The following is an 18,042-nucleotide window of genomic DNA, read 5'->3' on the forward strand; positions in this document are numbered from 1 at the left end:
GCCTCTAGCAGGCATTCTTGCAACCAGAGACCTTGTCGCTGAACCTCTTTTGCCCTCGCTGCTCCCATCTCCCCTGTTTCTTGGCACCCTGGTAGAGAGCCAGTGTGGTGTAGTGGTTAAGAGTGGTAGACTCGTAATGAATTTGCTGAACTAATTTTAAAAAAGGGATACAAAAAAGGGAGGCGTGAGGAAGTCAGGAAAATAAGTTAACTAAAGATGAGAAATTAAAAAAGAGGGAGTTGTGTTTTTTCTTTATGTGTTTTTCTTTTTTCTTCTTTTTTCTTCTTTTTGTGCTTAATGTTTGTTTTTTTGTATTTTGACTTTGTATTTTTCTGCTTTTGTATTTTTTCTGAATTTTCTCACTGATAAATTTAATAAAATATTAATAATAAAAAAGAGTGGTAGACTCGTAATCTGGGGAACCGGGTTCATGTCTCCGCTCCTCCACATGCAGCTGCTGGGTGACCTTGGGCCAGTCACACTTCTCTGAAGTCTCTCAGCCCCACTCACCTCACAGAGTGTTTGTTGTGGGGGAGGAAGGGAAAGGAGAATGTTAGCCGTTTTGAGACTCCTTAGGGTAGTAATAAAGTGGGATATCAAATCCAAACTCTTCTTCTTCTTCAGCCCCTTTCTTCTGAGCCTTTATTTTCCCAGTGTCGTCAGATCAAAACTCGTCTTCGAAGAGTTGACAGGAGGCTCAGTAGGCGGCCGGCCGGCTGCCCGCAAGCGATGTCAAGGTTGGCAGGACGTGAGGCTGCTTTGGGGGAAAAAGAGGAGATTTGTTTTTGGGTGTTAAGTCAAAGGGTTCCTGGCGATCCTGTCCATCAGCGATTTTGCGCCAGGAATTAGCAATCACCCCCCTCCCTGCATCTGCCTGAAATGCCCCAGGAGATCCAAAAAGGCTAATGGAAACAGAGGACAGGTGTGAACACCTGGTTGAGATACAAGAAGGCAGCAACAAAAACCTTTCCTTTTACCAGACTGCCCAGCACAGTCATAAGGCCTAGTTTTTTTTGCTTTTTTTTGAAAAAGAAGAGCTATAGCTGGTGAACCAACCTTAACTGAAAAACACGGGAGCACTTTCAGGCACTCCTTTGGTCATAAGGTCTAGAAACTTAGTTTTTTAAAAAAATTAAAAAGCAGCAACAGCATCCGACAACTCATTTGCAGGAAGGCGAATTCTACTAGCAATAGTGGCTGGGAAAGGCAACCACTAGTCTCTGCACTCCACAATCTTATGCATAAATTGTGTAAATAGCCACACTCTGGGTGTGTGGTGGCCATAGCTCAGTGTTAAGGGTATCTGGGAAAGAGTTGGAGTTCAGAAAAGGGCAACCCAAATTATGAGAAAAAGGTCCCTGCGTTTGGGATTCTTTTCTTTTGGAAGATTTTGTCCCTCTCTCATAACAGTAGAATTTGTGGGCATCCAATCAAGATGGCCGTTGGAAGACTCGGGAGAGATATAAGCATTTCTTCACGCAGAACGGAGTTCAATTATGGAGCCTGCTGCTCCAGGTGGAGATGATGGATACAAACCTAGATCCTGCTTGCCTGCCACAGACATCTGGTTGTTGGTGGGCCATTGGCCTCATCCGGCAGGCTCGTCTTATGTCCTTATCTGATTGGCATGCAGAAGGTCCCAAACCCCATGCCTCTCCAAACAGGGCTGGGAGAGACCCCTACCTAGAAACCTGGAGAGCCAGTGTAAGAGACCTCAGAGGTGGACTCTCCTTCCTTGGAGGTCCTTAAGCAGAGGTCAGATGGCCATCCATCATGGATGCTTTGGTTGAGATTCCTGCATTGGACTAGATAATGCAGCACCACAGGTGCTACCCTAAGGAGTCTCAAAGCGGCTAACATTCTCCTTTCCCTTCCTCCCCCACAACAAACACTGGGCACCACAGTTCAAGAAGGACACTGACAAACTGGAACGTGTCCAGAGGAGGGCAACCAAAATGGTCAAAGGCCTGGAAACGATGCCTTATGAGGAACGGCTAAGGGAGCTGGGCATGTTTAGCCTGGAGAAGAGGAGGTTAAGGGGTGATATGATAGCCATGTTCAAATATATAAAAGGATGCCACATAGAGGAGGGAGAAAGGTTGTTTTCTGCTGCTCCAGAGAAGAGGACACGGAGCAATGGATCCAAACTACAAGAAAGAAGATTCCACCTAAACATTAGGAAGAACTTCCTGACAGTAAGAGCTGTTCGACAGTGGAATTTGCTGCCAAGGAGTGTGGTGGAGTCTCCTACTTTGGAGGTCTTTAAGCAGAGGCATGACAACCATATGTCAGGAGTGCTCTGATGGTGTTTCCTGCTTGGCAGGGGGTTGGACTCAATGGCCCTTGTGGTCTCTTCCAACTGTATGATTCTATGATTCTATGATTCAATAATAATAATAATAATAATAATAATAATAATAATAATAATAATAATTTTTATTTATACCCCGCCCTCCCCAGCCAAGATCAGGCTCAGGGCAGCTAACACCCGATATAAAAACAAATTGATTGAAATACAACTTAAAAACAAGATTAAAATACAACATTAGAACATTTAAGTACAACCTCATTTCAATGGAAGCTCAAATCAAAAACTTTTTTGGGGATGAAAACGTCAAGTCTTCACCAAGGCCAACTATCCAGACTGGTCCTACATGGGCCAGAAAAAAATCCAGGGAAGTCCTCAAATAGGAGTTCCATCACAGAAGGAGAAAGGGAAAAGGGAAGAGGGCGAAGGGATCAGGTTGATGCCAAGCCAAAGGCCAGGCGGAACAACTCTTTCTTACAGGCTCTGCGGAAAGAAATCAGATCCTGCAGGGCCCTGGTCTCATGAGACAGAGCGTTCCACCAGGCCAGAGCCAGTGTTGAAAAGGCCCTGGCTCTGGTTGAGGCTAATCTGACTTCCTTAGGGCCGGGGACCTCTAGGGTGTTGCTATTTATGGACCTTAAGGTTCTCCACGGGGCATACCGGGAGAGGCGGTCCGTAGGTATGAGGGTCCTAGGCCGTGAAGGGCTTTCAAGGTCAAAACCAGCACCTTAAATCTGACCCTGTACTCCACCGGGAGCCAGTGCAGCTTGAAAAGCACTGGGTGAATATGCTTCCACGGCAAGGACCCCGTGATGAGCCTCATTGCAGCATTCTGCACCCGCTGGAGTTTCTGGGACAGCTTCAAGGGCAGCCTCACGTAGAGCAAATTACAGTAGTCCAGCCTGGAGGTGACCTTCGCATGGATCACTGTGGCCAGGTTGGGGCGGGAGAGACCCCTACCTGGAGAGCCAGTGTGAGAGACCTCAGAGGTGGACTCTCCTTCCTTGGAGGTCCTTAAGCAGAGGTTAGATGACCATCCATCATGGATGCTTTGGTTGAGATTCCTGCATTGGACTAGATGAGTCTCAGGGTCCCTTCCAACTCTACAATTCTATGGGTCTATGGATTCAGGAGCACTCCCAGACTGTGAACCTGCTCAGGGGGAGAATGACCTCATCCGAAGAAGACAATTGGCAAAATTATCTGGACTTAGGGACCACCACCACCCCTGCCTCCCTCTTGCCAGGATTCAGAGCCAGTTTATTGACCCTTGTTGTTGTTGTTTAGTCGTTTAGTCATGTCCGACTCTTCGTGACCCCCTGGACCAGAGCACACCAGGCACTCCTGTCTTCCACTGCCTCCCGCAGTTTGGTCAAACTCATGCTGGTAGCTTCGAGAACACTGTCCAACCATCTCGTCCTCTGTCGTCCCTTTCTCCTTGTGCCCGCCATCTTTCCCAACACCAGGCTCTTTTCTAGGGAGTCTTCTCTTCTCATGAGGTGGCCAAAGTATTGGAGCCTCAGCTTCACAATCTGTCCTTCCAGTGAGCACTCAGGGCTGATTTCCTTAAGAATGGAGAGGTTTGATCTTCTTGCAGTCCATGGGACTGTCAAGAGTCTCCTCCAGCACCATAATTCAAAAGCATCAATTCTTCGGCGATCAGCCTTCTTTATGGTCCAGCTCTCACTTCCATACATCACTACTGGGAAAACCAGAGCTTTGTTGTTATTGGCCCTTATCCATGGCTAAACCAGACTTACACAGGGACATCCTAGCTGCCTAGTTCAGTTGTGGTGACCAATGGGAGGGGTGTTTGCAGGAAGAAGCAGAGGATGCTATTCTCATAGTTTCATGTCTGGATTCTTAAACAGTTGTGCTTCTTGGAAACCTTTCAATGGTTTTACGACAGGCTGTATTTTTAAGCTGGCTCGATTCAGTTTTGAGAAAGGTGTGATAAATGATATCAATCACACCTATATAATTTTATATACAAGTAAAGCAGAAGTCATACTTTTTATATACAGGTAAAGAAAACGTCCTATTTTCTGAGTCCTGACCAGCAGAAATCTTTTCCTTTAAATTGGACCTGCGTTTCTTGAGAACTTGTGACTATCCAGATGTGGCTGGACTCCCCAGAGCCCCAGCACAGCTTGGCCAATCATAACAGCTGGCCATTGTGCACATTTGCCAGGTCTCCTGGAAAATGTGCACATAAGCATAATCTCCAGCAGGCCTTGGGAAATGTGCATACACCACCTGAATTATGCACATGCTCTAGCCATTCTGCACAATCCCCCAACAGGGCTTGCGGAAGGTGCCTATCTCAGGTGCATTTTGTACATTCCCCAGGCAATGTGCACATTTCCCGATCGGTATACATAGTCCTACACCCCCAGCTTTCGTGTTTGTTCGTGGCTGAATGATGTAGCAAGCCCTGCTCTATTACATTCCTGCTATTTCAAGATTTGCTCAGCATCACTCCCCCGGCAATAGCCTTGCAGGTGCACTGCTAGGGCAAAATACCTTTGGCCATTCTTAAAAATCTTGGTGTGCCACCCCAAAATTCTCACCTGGTGCCTTATGACAGAGGCTGGCCGCCAGCACCGGGCTGTGAAACTCTTGATTCCTTTGTTCTCTGCCACTCTCCTTCCCTGGCAATAACTTACGCCTGGCCCAAATCTCCCCAGAGACATAAAGGCTGAGTTTAATTTAAAAGGTATATTGGCGGACTAATGGAACTCTTAAGAATGGAATGAAGCGAATTTGATCGCTCCGGGGCTGTAATCAAAAGTCAAGCAGGATATTCCAGCAATTGCTTGCATGGTGGGGAGAGAGGTTCTGAGGAAAGCTGTGGTTGGACACGCCCCCCCCAACTTTGGATGTATCCTGCCTTGTTTATAACAGTTTGCATCTTCCTTCTGTGCCTCTGGCAATGGTCTAGATGTGCCAATTGCAGGTAGCTGGCCTGTTTGCAGTCTGGAGAATTTGGGCCATTCCTCTTTATCCTGGCGAACAAGCAGCTTAAAAGTAAAGGGACCCCTGATCATTAGGTCCAGTCGTGGCCGACTCTGGGGTTGCGGCGCTCATCTCGCTTTATTGGCTGAGGGAGCCGGCGTACAGCTTCCGGGTCATGTGGCCAGCAGGACTAAGCCACTTCTGGCGAACCAGAGCAGCGCACAGAAACACCGTTTACCTTCCCGCAGGAGCGGTACCTATTTATCTACTTGCACTTTGACGTGCTTTTGAACTGCTGGGTTGGCAGGAGCAGGGACCGAGCAACGGGAGCTCACCCTGTCGCGGGGATTCGAACCACTGACCTTTTGATCCGCAAGCCCTAGGCTCTGTGGTTTAACCCACAGAACCACCCGCGTCCTGATCTTTGTATTAGTTGGGTCAAAATGAGCACCCAAGGTCTTCTTTCAATGGCCATTGGCTCTTGGGGTATCTTGGGGTGTCACACCCACTCTTTCTCTTGGGTTTCTTCATTCATAAGAACCTGCAGGATCAGGCCAATAGCACATCTGGTCCAGTATCCTGTTCTGTTCTTACAGTAGCCAACCAGCTGCCTGTGGGAAACCCGCACTCTCCCCTCTTGAGGCTTCCAGGAGGCAGAGCATAGCTATCAAGGCTAGTAGCCATCATAGAAGGGTCATAGAATTGTGGAGTTGGAAGGGACCCTAAGGATCATTTAGCCCAACCCCCTGCAGTGCAGGAATAATCAGCTGTCCCATTGTCATTATTACTTTTTGAACGTTTAAAATCATTAATTTTTTGCTTTTTAATTTTTGCATGTTTAAACTGTTTATTACTTTGTAAATGTACAGTGGTACCTCAGGTTACATATGCTTCAGGTTACACACTCCGCTAATCCAGAAATATTACCTTGGGTTAAGAACTTTGCTTCAGGATAAGAACAGAAATCGGGCTCCAGCGGTGCGGCGGCAGCAGGAGGCCCCATTAGCTAAAGTGGTGCTTCAGGTTAAGAACAGTTTCAGGTTAAGTACGGACCTCCGGAACGAATTAAGTACTTAACCCGAGGTACCACTGTATGCTATTGTTTTCCCACATGTATTAAACGTAATTTAAAGTACAACAGTAGCAGGTGTCATTACTTGGAAAAAGAGGCAGGATCTCTTTTTAGTCTGTTGTTATTTTAACTTTCTGAAAGTTTTAAATTATTGTTGTTAGTTTTCCTCATTGATAATTTTATTGTTTTGTCTTTTTCGTAAACCGCTTTTACAGTCGAGCGTTGTAATAAATTTTATTAAACAAATAAATAACAATGAGGCTGGTGATTAAAATAGTTCATCTGCTTCTGCGGAACAAGGAAAGCTCACAACTTTCTTCATTACTTTATGCCCTTCCTTCCCTCTCTGGTTAAGGTGGTTAAAAAAAAAATATGTCAGGCTTTGTGATGGCATGACGACTTACACACAAAGAGGCTGCGGTATTGTGGCACATTAAGGAAACACTTGATAATGATCTTGTGGTTAATATGATAATTTAGTGCAAAGCCCAACACCTATTAAGGGCTCCTCATTAAGCAAAGTGTTTCTCATTTTTAGCATGCGAACAATATGACACTAATGAGAGATGTGTTCCGTGCTTAAACAACAGCACTCTTCCTTTCTGCAACGTCTCCCATCGTTTCCTACCATGGGATGGCCACAAGATATAGCTAGACCAATCCGCAGCTTCCAATACCCAGCTTTTGATGTAAGAATGGTAGACTGCACCTGAGAAAGGAAGTTCTGCTTCAGCCTGGAGCTGCAAGCAGAGAGAGCCTCCATTACAGGAACTTGGGGTTCAAGCAAGCTGAGTTGCAACACTTCCTGCTAAATTGTCTCTGATGGGTTGGCCATGTCCACAGAATGGAAGACTGTAGGATCCCCTGCTCTATGGGGAGCTGCTTCAGGCACCAGGCCCATTGCCAGACCAAATCTGCATTATGTTGAACCTGGAAAAGAGGAGAGTGAGAGGAGATATGGTTGTAGTTGTTCAGTCGTTTAGTCATGTCTGACTCTTTGTGACCCCTTGGACCAGAGCACGCCAGGCACTCCTGTCTTCCACTGCCTCCTGCAGTTTGGTCAAACTCATGTTGGTAGCTTCAAGAACACTGTCCAACCATCTTGTCTTCTGTCGTCCCCTTCTCCTTGTGCCCGCCATCTTTCCCAACATCAGGGTCTTTTCCAGGGAGTCTTCTCTTCTCATGAGGTGGCCAAAGTACTGGAGCCTCAGCTTCAGGATCTGTCCTTCCAGTGAGCATTCAGGGCTGATTTCCTTCAGAATGGATAGGTTTGATCTTCTCGCAGTCCATGGGACTTTCAAGAGTCTCCTCCAGCACCATAATTCAAAAGCATCAATTATTCGGTGATCAGCCTTCTTTATGGTCCAGCTCTCACTTCCATACATCACTACTGGGAAAGCCATAGCTTTGACTATACAGACCTTTGTCGGCAAGGTGATGTCTCTGCTTTTCAAGATGCTGTCTAGGTTTGTCATTGCTTTTCTCCTAAGAATCAGGCAAATATCTGAAGGGCTGTCACATAGAATCATAGAATCTTAGAGTTGGAAGGAACCCAAGAATCATCGAGTCCAACCCCCTGAAATGCAGAAATCTCAGCTAAAGCATCCTTGACAGATGGCCACCCAACCTCTGCTTAAAAACTTCCAGTGAAGGAGAGTCCACAACCTCCCAAGGGAGATCCATTCCACTATCGAATAACTCTTACTATAAGAAAGTTTTTCTGTGTGCTCGGTCAGAATCTCCTTTCCTGCAACTTGAAGCCATTAGTTTGAGTCCTACTCAAGAGCAGGAGAAAACAAGCTTGCTCCATCCTCCATGGGACAGCCCTTGAGATATTTGAAGATGGCTATCATGTCTCCTCTTTCTCTCCTCTTTTCCAGGCTAAACATACCCAGCTTCCTCACCCGTTCCTCATAAGGCTTGGCTTCTAGACCCTTGAACATCCTAGTTGCCTTCCTCTGCACACGTTCCAGCTTGTCCATGTGGGATGTATTATTACTAGAGCATTCAAGTACAACAGTTTCCTGTTGCCTAGAATGGACACACAGAGGAATGTGGCCCCAGACAGGGAGGACTTCCTGTCATATTTTAAGAGAAGAATACAGGGAAAGTTACCAGGAACAATCCAGACTGGATTGCTTAATTAAAGGATTCTAATGAACCATCAACTTGCTTCCAATAAGTTGCAAAGGGAATGTGCTCTGCTGTTTACTCACTAGCATGAATGTGGAGGGATAATACCCAAACAATAAACCCTCTCCTACCTTCCTTAACAATCCCACAGTCAACATCCTTCTTAAATTGTGGCGCCCAGAACTGGACACAGTAATCCAGCTGTGGTCTAACCAAGGCAGAATAGAGTGCCACTCTAAACCTAGAGCTTGCCGATCAGAAGGTTGGCGGTTCAAATCCCCGCGACGGAGTGAGCTCCCATTGTTCGGTCCCTGCTCCTGCCAACCTAGCAGTTTGAAAGCACGTCAAAGTGCAAGTAGTGCTGCTCTGGTTCGCCAGAAGCGGCTTAGTCATGCTGGCCACATGACCCGGAAGCTGTCTGCGGACAAACGCCAGCTCCCTCGGCCTATAGAGCAGGATGAGCACGCAACCCCAGAGTCGTCCACGACTGGACCTAACGGTCAGGGGTCCCTTTACCTTTTATTACTCCCCTTGATCTGGGCCCTAGACTCCATCTGTTTTGAGATTCCTGCATTGTAGGGCTTTTGAATAGATGACAATCGGGGCCCCTTCCAACTCTACAATTTATATGGCCATTGTTGTTGTTTAGTGGTTTAGTCGTGTCCGACTCTTCGTGGCCCCATAGACCAGAGCACGCCAGGAACTCCTGTCTTCTTATATGGCCATGCAAGTACCAAAACCACAACCAGTGGCTGGCTTCTGCAGCACTAGGTCTCAGACAGGCAGGGATCCCTCCTGGCGAATGCTTCTTCATTATCTCTGAGAGCCCAGCAAATTGTGGAGGATTTGCAACCTCCACCAACCCAAGCATTTAGACCTAATTAAATCACCCCATTAGCTAATGCTGCATTAGCTTCCATTAGGAAGGAGGGAGTTTCAGGAGATCCCAGAGGGCAGCCATAATGGATCGGAGAGCAAGGAAGCCCTTTTGAGAAACCCCTTGTAACAAAGCCCAAGGTTTCATGTTCTGCATTTTAGTTCTGCAGAGTTGCATCACCAGTGGTATCGTTGGAAATGTACCTGGCAGCTTCTGAGCGTAGTGGGAGAAGAATGAAAAGCCACTGATGTCTGAAGGGTGGGGCAGCGAAGGTGTGGCCTGTCAAGGGATACATGGCTACAACTCCCATCATCCCTGACCATTGCCCATGCTGGCTGGCACTGATGGGAATTGGAGTAGCAATGTTTGGAGGGTCACAGGTTAGCACAGCCACTGTGGGCTGCTGCCAGTCTTTGTTATGATGCATGGCGATATTCCATTGGACGAAGCTTCTGCTGGTGACTGGCTGAGCTGTTCTCCGAAAGGGGACAAGGAAGAAATTATTTGTCAGCCATCGGTGGAGTTGCTCTGATCCTGGGGATGGGGGCTGCAGGGTAGAAAGGGTAGAAAGTCTTTGGAGAGGGCCAAGTTGGGTCTTGAAAAGCAGCAGTCACTCCTGAAACGCAGGATTTGTTAGTGACAGCCCCCATAGCCATGCTGCCAAGGAGTGTCCAAAAAGCATAACATGTGTGCATACCTATCTATCTATGCACGTGCGCACACACGCACGCACATACACACACACACACCATAGCAAAATACCCAATTTATAAAGTATATCCCAAAATAATGGGAAAGCTTTTGAGTTCTCCAGTACTCTTCATCAAGTGCTCAGGTGACCTTCAGCCAGTGGTTTGAAGAAGAATTTTGTGGAAGGTAAAAGCTGGCACACCCGTTTGTGATATTTTGGCCGGCCCAAGAAAGGCATGTGGATTTTGGAATTTTTCAAAGGCTTTAGTTACAGGTAGGTAGCTGTGTTGGTCTGCCGTAGTCGAAACAAAATTAAAAAATTCCTTCCAGTAGCACCTTACAGATCGACTAAGTTTGTTATTTGGTGCATGCACACGAAAGCTCATACCAATAACAAACTTAGTTGGTCTCTAAGGTGCTACTGGAAGGAATTTTTAAATTTGTTTTGTTTCAAAGCCTTTGTCACACGAAAAGGATCTACTGATGCGAGCAGCAGTAGGGGTAGGGCGGGTGATCTCATATTTTAGCTGCAACCACTTCTTCTGCTGCGGAAACAGCTTCAGGAAGTTGCAGTGACTAAAATCCCGCGTTCTTCTGCCTCTTGCTGTACTTTGCTGAGCGAAGCAGACCGTGAGCAGAGGGGAGAGAATTCTCATAATTCTCAGCCACCTGCTGGCCTCTGCAGGCACAGGCAAGGAACCCTGGGCCATACCTAGCTCAGAGATGAGAAAAGCAACCTTGCACAGGGCATGATAACTCTGCGGCAAACAAGCAGAGCAAGACACTAGCTGAGAATAATTCATTGCAATTGTGAGTTGCTGGGAGGGTGGAGGGGGAGTACAGTTAGGGGTGCGGATGATCTAGGGGGACTTCGCTATCTTTAAATGTCTTTATTTCAATAATTTATCGCCCTCCAGTCACCAAGGGGGTGCGGGTGCATTGCAGAGAAACAGCAATCAATCAATTTGCGCAACGGAAGGATATGATCTATCTACAATAGAATATGAAAAATGCATGGAAGATCAAAATGAGGAGGATGCGCTAGGAAAAGGAAGACTGTTATGTTAATGCTATCTACATATCCGTCATTGGGAATGGCAAAGAGGCAGAGTTGTATATTGCTGATTCCTTTGCGGATCTCAATATAGATGTGAAGTTGAAGGAACGACCAAGTGTTGGGTTCCAATCATTGCACTAAAAACATGCAAAGCAATTGCTGGTTAAAAAAAATGAATCATCATGAAAAAAACACCCAGCTATTTATACACCCAGCAGAATAAAAAATTGTCACCTGCTAATGGAGGGATGCAGGTGGCGCTGTGGGTTAAACCACAGAGCGTAGGGCTTGTCGATCAGAAGGTTGACGGTTCGAATCCCCGCAACGGGGTGAGCTCCCGTTGCTCGGTCCCTGCTCCTGCCAACCTAGCAGTCCGAAAGCACATCAAAGTGCAAGTAGATAAATAGGTACCACTCCGGCGGGAAGGTAAACAGTGTTTCCGTGCACTGCTCTGGTTCGCTAGAAGCGGCTTAGTCATGCTGGCCACATGACCTGGAAGCTGTACGCCAGCTCCCTCGGTCAGTAAAGCGAGATGAGCGCCGCAACCCCAGAGTTGTCCATGACTGAACCTAACGGTCAGGGGTCCCTTTACCTTTAATAGAGGAAACCTTCAAAAACATGTAACTGTTGCCCAAGGAAAGTTCATTTTGTGTGTGTGTGGTTTGTTTGACTGGCTGACATTTCCCAAAAGAAACGTTCCTGATGTTTAGAACAATAAATAATTACAGTGGTACCTTGGGTTACAGACGCTTCAGGTTACTGACTCCGCTAACCCAGAAATAGTACCTCGGGTTAAGAACTTTGCTTCAGGATGAGAACAGGAATTGTGCGGCAGTGGGAGGCCCCATTAGCTAAAGTGGTACCTCAGGTTAAGAACACTTTCAGGTTAAGAATGGACCTCCAGAACGAATTAAGTTCTTAACCCGAGGTACCACTGTATTGTAAAACCAAGTGCTACCTGACAGTGCCTGCTGGAATGATAAAAGTCTTAAGTCCTGCACCAGGAGCTCAGCAGGGAGTGTGAGTCTCTCACACCTTGACCAGACCTTTGACTGCTAACATACGAGTAAGGGGGGAAAGCAATATACATAACCGCCACTTAGGGCCATACCACTCATCTTCCCAGACACAAAACCAAACCAGATAAAAAGCAATCAAAATCAAACAGGGCGATACCTTTGCCTTTGTCCCAAACACAAAATGACAAAGGTTCAAATTCCTTTGTTGTTGCCCCTTCAGGGTCCAACCCAATGGGAATGACCTGCTGCTGGAAGCTGGCTGCACAACTGTGACGGTTTTATAAAATCCTTGGATTTCACCTCTTGGAAGCAGAGGCGGAGCTAGCTGTGCACCTGGGGGCGGGGCTAGCATCCCAGGTGGGCGGGGTGGCTATGTCAACCCCGCCCCTCAGGGATGACACCCGGGGCAGGCCACACCCACCACACACCCCTTCCTCCGCCAGTGCTTGGAAACAACAACAACAACAATAATTTATTATTTATACCCCGCTCTTCTGGCTGAGTTTCCCCAGCCACTCTGGGCGGCTTCCAAGCGAATATTAAAAACAATACAGCGTCAGACATTAAAAACTTCCCTAAACAGTTGTCTTTTAAAAGTAAAATACAGTGGTACCTCGGGTTAAGTACTTAATTCTTTCTGGAGGTCCGCTCTTAACCTGAAACTGTTCTTAACCTGAAGCACCACTTTAGCTAATGGGGCCTCCCGCTGCTGCCGTGCCGCCGGAGCACGATTTCTGTTCTCATCCTGAAGCAAAGTTCTTAACCCGAGGTAATATTTCTGGGTTAGCGGAGTCTGTAACCTGAAGCGTATGTAACCTGAAGCGTATGTAACCTGGGGTACCAGTGTAGTTGTTTATTGTTTATTGGTGGGAGGGCGTTCCACAAGGCGGGTGCCACTACCAAGAAGGCCCTCTGCCTGGTTCCCTGTAACCTCTCTTCTCGCAGCGAAGGAACCGCCAGAAGGCCCTCGGCGCTGGACCTCAGTGTCCGGGCTGAACGATGGGGGTGGAGACGCTCCTTTAGGTATACAGGACCAAGGCCATTTAGGGCTTTAAAGGTCAGCACCAACACTGTGAATTGTGCTTGGAAACATACTGGGCGCCGTTGAAGATCAAGTCCTCTGGAGTTCAGTGGAGTTTGTTCCTAAGTAAATGTGCACAGACTCGCCGTCTCAGATTGCTGTTGTGATGAGAGATAGAGGCGCTTGGGGGCCTGGTAACATTTGCCTGTTGAAAAACAGCCAAGCAAGACTATTTAAAGAAGATTATTGATGAACTTGCCGAACAAAAGGCACACCAAATGAGATTCAAGGGAGATGAGAAATTTTTTGCTATTATATTTTGTCTGCCGCTTCACAGATGGTAACATTTTGATAATGAAATGCTGGGAGGTATCGAACAGTTGAATCCAAATGTTTAATCAATGTGCATTAAAGTGTTTTGCTCCTTCAACATTCCATGGAAGGAGCGACTTGTTCTTTCAAAACCTCCACAAGGCTCCACGTCGCTTTTGTTTGAGACGTTTCCTTTTTGAAATACAATCCCAAGCTCCTCATATTGTGATGAGAGTACATAGACACACATGTGGAGAAACAGACAGACAGACAGACAAACAAACAGACAAACAGACATATAAACTAGGACTGTAACAAAATGTCTATTTCACCTTTTCACTAAAGGCATTCTTTGCAGATATAAATGTATTACTACAACAATGACAATGACTACAGTCATTATTAACTGTGGGATATAAATGTATTATTACTACAACAGTCATTGTTAAGTCCTTCTCCAATCTCACACGGGAGAAAATGTGAGCTCCAGTATGATGCTTTTATGGACATCTATGTACATTGCCGTAAACAATTCTTTGCTCCTTCGAAACAATCATTCTAAGCAGATTTATTTGATTAATAAACTGACTGAAACTTTGTTCAGCTAATATTTTTTTGAAGAGGTTGGTGGGGGTGGGGAACAGCCCTACTCTAAAAGAATATTAAAATTAACTGTGGGTACTTCACAAATTCTTTATTGTAATATATAGATAGAAAATTTGAGGATCTTTACAATTTTACAACATGCAGACAGAAAGATGTGTTGAGAAACCAGAGAAAGGAGCTGAGGAAAGTCCGGGGTGATGGTAGTGGGAGGTTGGGGTTTTTTTGTTTAGGGGGGGGAGTGAAAAAAATGGAGGGGGGATAATAATGTGGATGATGTATTTTTGTTAAAATTATTGTGATGAAATTTCTAATAATTTTTTTAAAAAATTACTGTGGGTACATTGGACTTAGAGCTAGAGAAACCTGGTGCTGGATTCAAACTTGGAGTAAACCCAGTAAAATCAATGGGCTTTTACTTAGCATAGCTAAGGCTGGAATTCTGACCTGGCTCCCGTTGCTCAGTCCCTGCTTCTGCCAACCTAGCAGTTTGAAAGCATACCAGTGCAAGTAGATAAATAGATACTGCTGCGGCGGGAAAGTAAACGGCGTTTCCATGCACTCTGGCACTCGTCACAGCCCTCCGTGCGCCAGTAGCAGTTTAGTCATGCTGTCTGTGGACAAACGCCAGCTCCCTCGGCCTGAAAATGAGATGAGTGCCGGAACCCCATAGTCCCCTTTGACTGGACTTAACCGTCCAGGGGTTGGGGGTCCTTTATCCTTTTAACCTTAAAGGGTAAAGGGACCCTTGACCATTAGGTCCAGTTGTGGCTGACTTTGGGGTTGCGGCGCTCATCTCGCTTTATTGGCCGAGGGAGCCGGCGTACAGCTTCCGGGTCATGTGGCCAGCATGATGAAGCCGCTTCTGGCAAACCAGAGCAGTGCACGGAAACGCCGTTTACCTTCCCGCTGGAGTGGTACCTATTTATCTACTTGCACGTTGATGTGCTTTCGAACTTTTGGCAGGAGCAGGGACCAAGCAACAGGAGCTCACCCCATCGCGAGAATTCGAACTGCTGACCTTCTGATTGGCAAGTCCTAGGCTCTGTGGTTTAACCCACAGCGCCACCCATGTCCCTTTTTAATTTTTTTTTTACCTTAAGCCCCAATAAAACACAGTAACCTCCATGCAGACCCCGCTGTGCTCTTTGGTGTCAGGGCAGGATATATATATATATATTGTGTGACAATAATCCCCCCCATCTTTTTTAGCTTTTTTCCAAGAATGCCTTTTTAAAAACGTCTTTTCTTTCTTGGGCTGCTGCTTTATTTAGATGAGAAAATGGAAAAGCTGAGCAGATGTGCTTTAAAGTTCAGATGCCTTTGAAAATGGAGACGGAGGGGAAAAAGTAGAGTCGTGGGGTTTTCTTTTCTTCCGGGGGAATACAAGAGGCTGCGCGAGAGGCAGCCCAGCACATTCGCCCGCTTTCTGGAGCTAAACTGTGACAAATGTAAGTCCCTTCCTTGCTGTGGCCCTGAAAAGCCTTCTAATCATTGCCTGTGGCCTCGAGTCAGCCATCCACAAACTGCTACAGCCACCTATTTATTCCTTTTCATCCAATTGACTCCAAATTGCTTGCAACAAGTGTCTTGGCTGATGGGGGTGGACGGGTGGGAAGCAGGAGCCATCTCTGCCTCATTAGGACAGACGGCAGAGAGCCAGAAACTATAGGTGTCTTGGAAGCATTTGTGTGCAACAATAAACTAGCCCTGGAAGTAAGATGGGCTGAAACCCAGGACTATGCAACCCGCCAACATTTCTCTGATACAAATAAGGACATCCTAATCCATAATAATAATAATATTAGTATTTATACCCCCCCCATCTGATTAGATTGCCCCAGCCACTCTGGGCACCTTCCAACATCTAAAAACATAATAAAACAGTAAACAGTGAAAAACTTCCCTTTAAATGGCTCGGCGGTTGGACGACTCCATACCCTCCAGTATTTCTCCAATGAAAATGGGCAAATCCTACCATACCCTCCAACATTTCTTCGGTGAGAATAGGGACGTCCTAAGGAAAAGTGGGACGCGGGTGGCGCTGTGGGTTAAACCACAGAGCCTAGGACTTGCCGATCGGAAGGTCAGCGGTTCAAATGCCCGTGACGGGGTGAGCTCCCGTTGCTCGGTCCCTGCTCCTGCCAACCTAGCAGTTCGAAAGCACATCAAAGTGCAAGTAGATAAATAGGTACCGCTTTGGTGGGAAGGTAAATGGCATTTCCGTGCGTTGCTCTGGTTCGCCAGAAGCGGCTTAGTCATGCTGGCCACATGACCCAGAAGCTGTACACCGGTTTCCTCGGCCAATAAAGCGAGATGAGTGCCGCAACCCCAGAGTCGGCCACGACTGAACCTAATGGACAGGGGTCCCTTTACCTTTTAAGGAAAAGCGGGACATTCCGGAATCAAATCAGAAACGGGGACTGCTTCTCTCAATCTTGGACGTCCCTGGAAAACAGGGACACTTAGAGGGACTGGGACAGGGTGTATATCCAGTGGCAAAGCTACATGCTCTGGAACTGGGGGCGGAGAGCAGGTGGGGGCATGGCTGTCCCACACCCCAGGGGCGTGGTGTGTGTCCTGGGGGCGTGGTGCGTGTCCATGGGGGCGGCCGTGATGGTACCCCCCTCCCTGATGGCGCTGGGGGCGATGCGCTCTCCCCACCCCCCCTTCCGCTGCCAGTGTGTATATTTTGGCAATAAAAAACCAACAACAAAACAAAACCTCATTCAGGCGACCAGTCTAAATTCTGCATTAAGAGAAGTCGGCTTCTGCATCCTGAATAAATGATGCCAACTGAGCACAACTGTGTGATTTCCCTGTTTCGCATGATTTATTCTGCAGAGTTTGGATTTGGATTATTTTCCAGATGTTCAGGAGTTGGCAGCCCCATGACATCACAATGCAACACTCAATGACATCACAATGCTCCTTCCCCAGAGTCTCAGGCTCTGACATGCTGGAGAAAGAGTAGGCAACCCCATGACGTCACAATGGCCCTCCCCGTGACATCACAACGGCCCTCCCCAAGAGCCTCAGCCTCTGGGATACTGGAATAAGAGCAGACTGACCGTTGTGGGAGATGAACTCAGGATCCCTTAACAGAGATTAGTCAGCCTGTTTTAACAACCTTTAGCCACTCCTTCCCGTTGGTAATCTTTAGCCCTTTTTGTTAGCGTATAGGAAGCACTGCCTGCCACCCTCCATCTTTTCCTCAGTACTTGGGTCTTCAAACCACTTGGCACCCCAAGGATATAGGGGCTTATCCTGACCCTTCCCACAGGTGAGTTTATGGTCCTTTGACACACTGAATCGGTATACTAGCTTGATGCTAGCCTAACTCTCATGGCTTCACTGTAAGATTCATGATGAGTGTTGTTTCGCTGAAGATGTTAAGAAGAGGGTAAGGACTCCCCCTGGTTTCCCCTTCTACATACAAAGGGCCACATTTTCTTAGAGGGAACTTCTTGGGGTCCATGCGCTGGGCATAGCAAGAGGTGAAAGTGGGTGGGCCAGAGGTTTAGCAACATCAGGAGAGAGCACAACTCTGGCTCACCCTGCTGCTGCCCAGGACTGACTTGCTGGGAGCCTGAGGGCCCTATCCTGCTTACTGCTGATATTTTCACCCCTCCCATTAACAGAATCTCCTGATCTGATGTTTTGAGAAAGGAGGGGGCGGAAACTGCTTTTCTACTCTTCCGCTCCTGACTGACTGCCTGACTCTGTGTGTGGAGAGTCATGTAGTGACTAGATGGCTGAGTGGGAGCTGTAACACTCATGCAAGCCAGTAGTTCGTTAGTTTCTGGTAAAGGGACCCCTGACCATTAGGTCCAGTCGTGGCCAACTCTGGGGTTGCAGAGCTCATCTCGCTTTACTGGCCGAGGGAGCCGGTGCACAGCTTCCGGGTCATGTGGGCCACCATGACTAAGCCGCTTCTGGTGAACCAGAGCAGCGCACGGAAACGCCGTTTATCTTACCGCTGAAGCGGTACCTAT

The 18,042-nt window shown here is 47.1% G+C and overlaps 1 long non-coding RNA gene across 2 annotated transcripts; it reads right to left on the reverse strand.

Annotated features, from left to right (window-relative positions):
- Positions 1-622: 622 nt before the first annotated feature.
- On the reverse strand, positions 623-17,801 carry LOC308595881. 2 transcript variants are annotated; one of them, XR_014012172.1, is made up of 4 exons: positions 16,772-17,801; positions 13,207-13,337; positions 4,879-4,987; positions 623-754 (listed from the first exon to the last, which is right to left on the reverse strand). It is a non-coding gene; the product is annotated as an uncharacterized lncRNA (long non-coding RNA). The 2 variants fall into 2 exon arrangements; XR_014012171.1 differs by lacking the exon at positions 4,879-4,987.
- Between the last annotated feature and the right edge of the window lie 241 nt (positions 17,802-18,042).

This window comes from Podarcis bocagei (assembly GCF_964188305.1).
Source record: "Podarcis bocagei genome assembly, chromosome: 10".
NCBI lineage: Eukaryota > Metazoa > Chordata > Lepidosauria > Squamata > Lacertidae > Podarcis > Podarcis bocagei.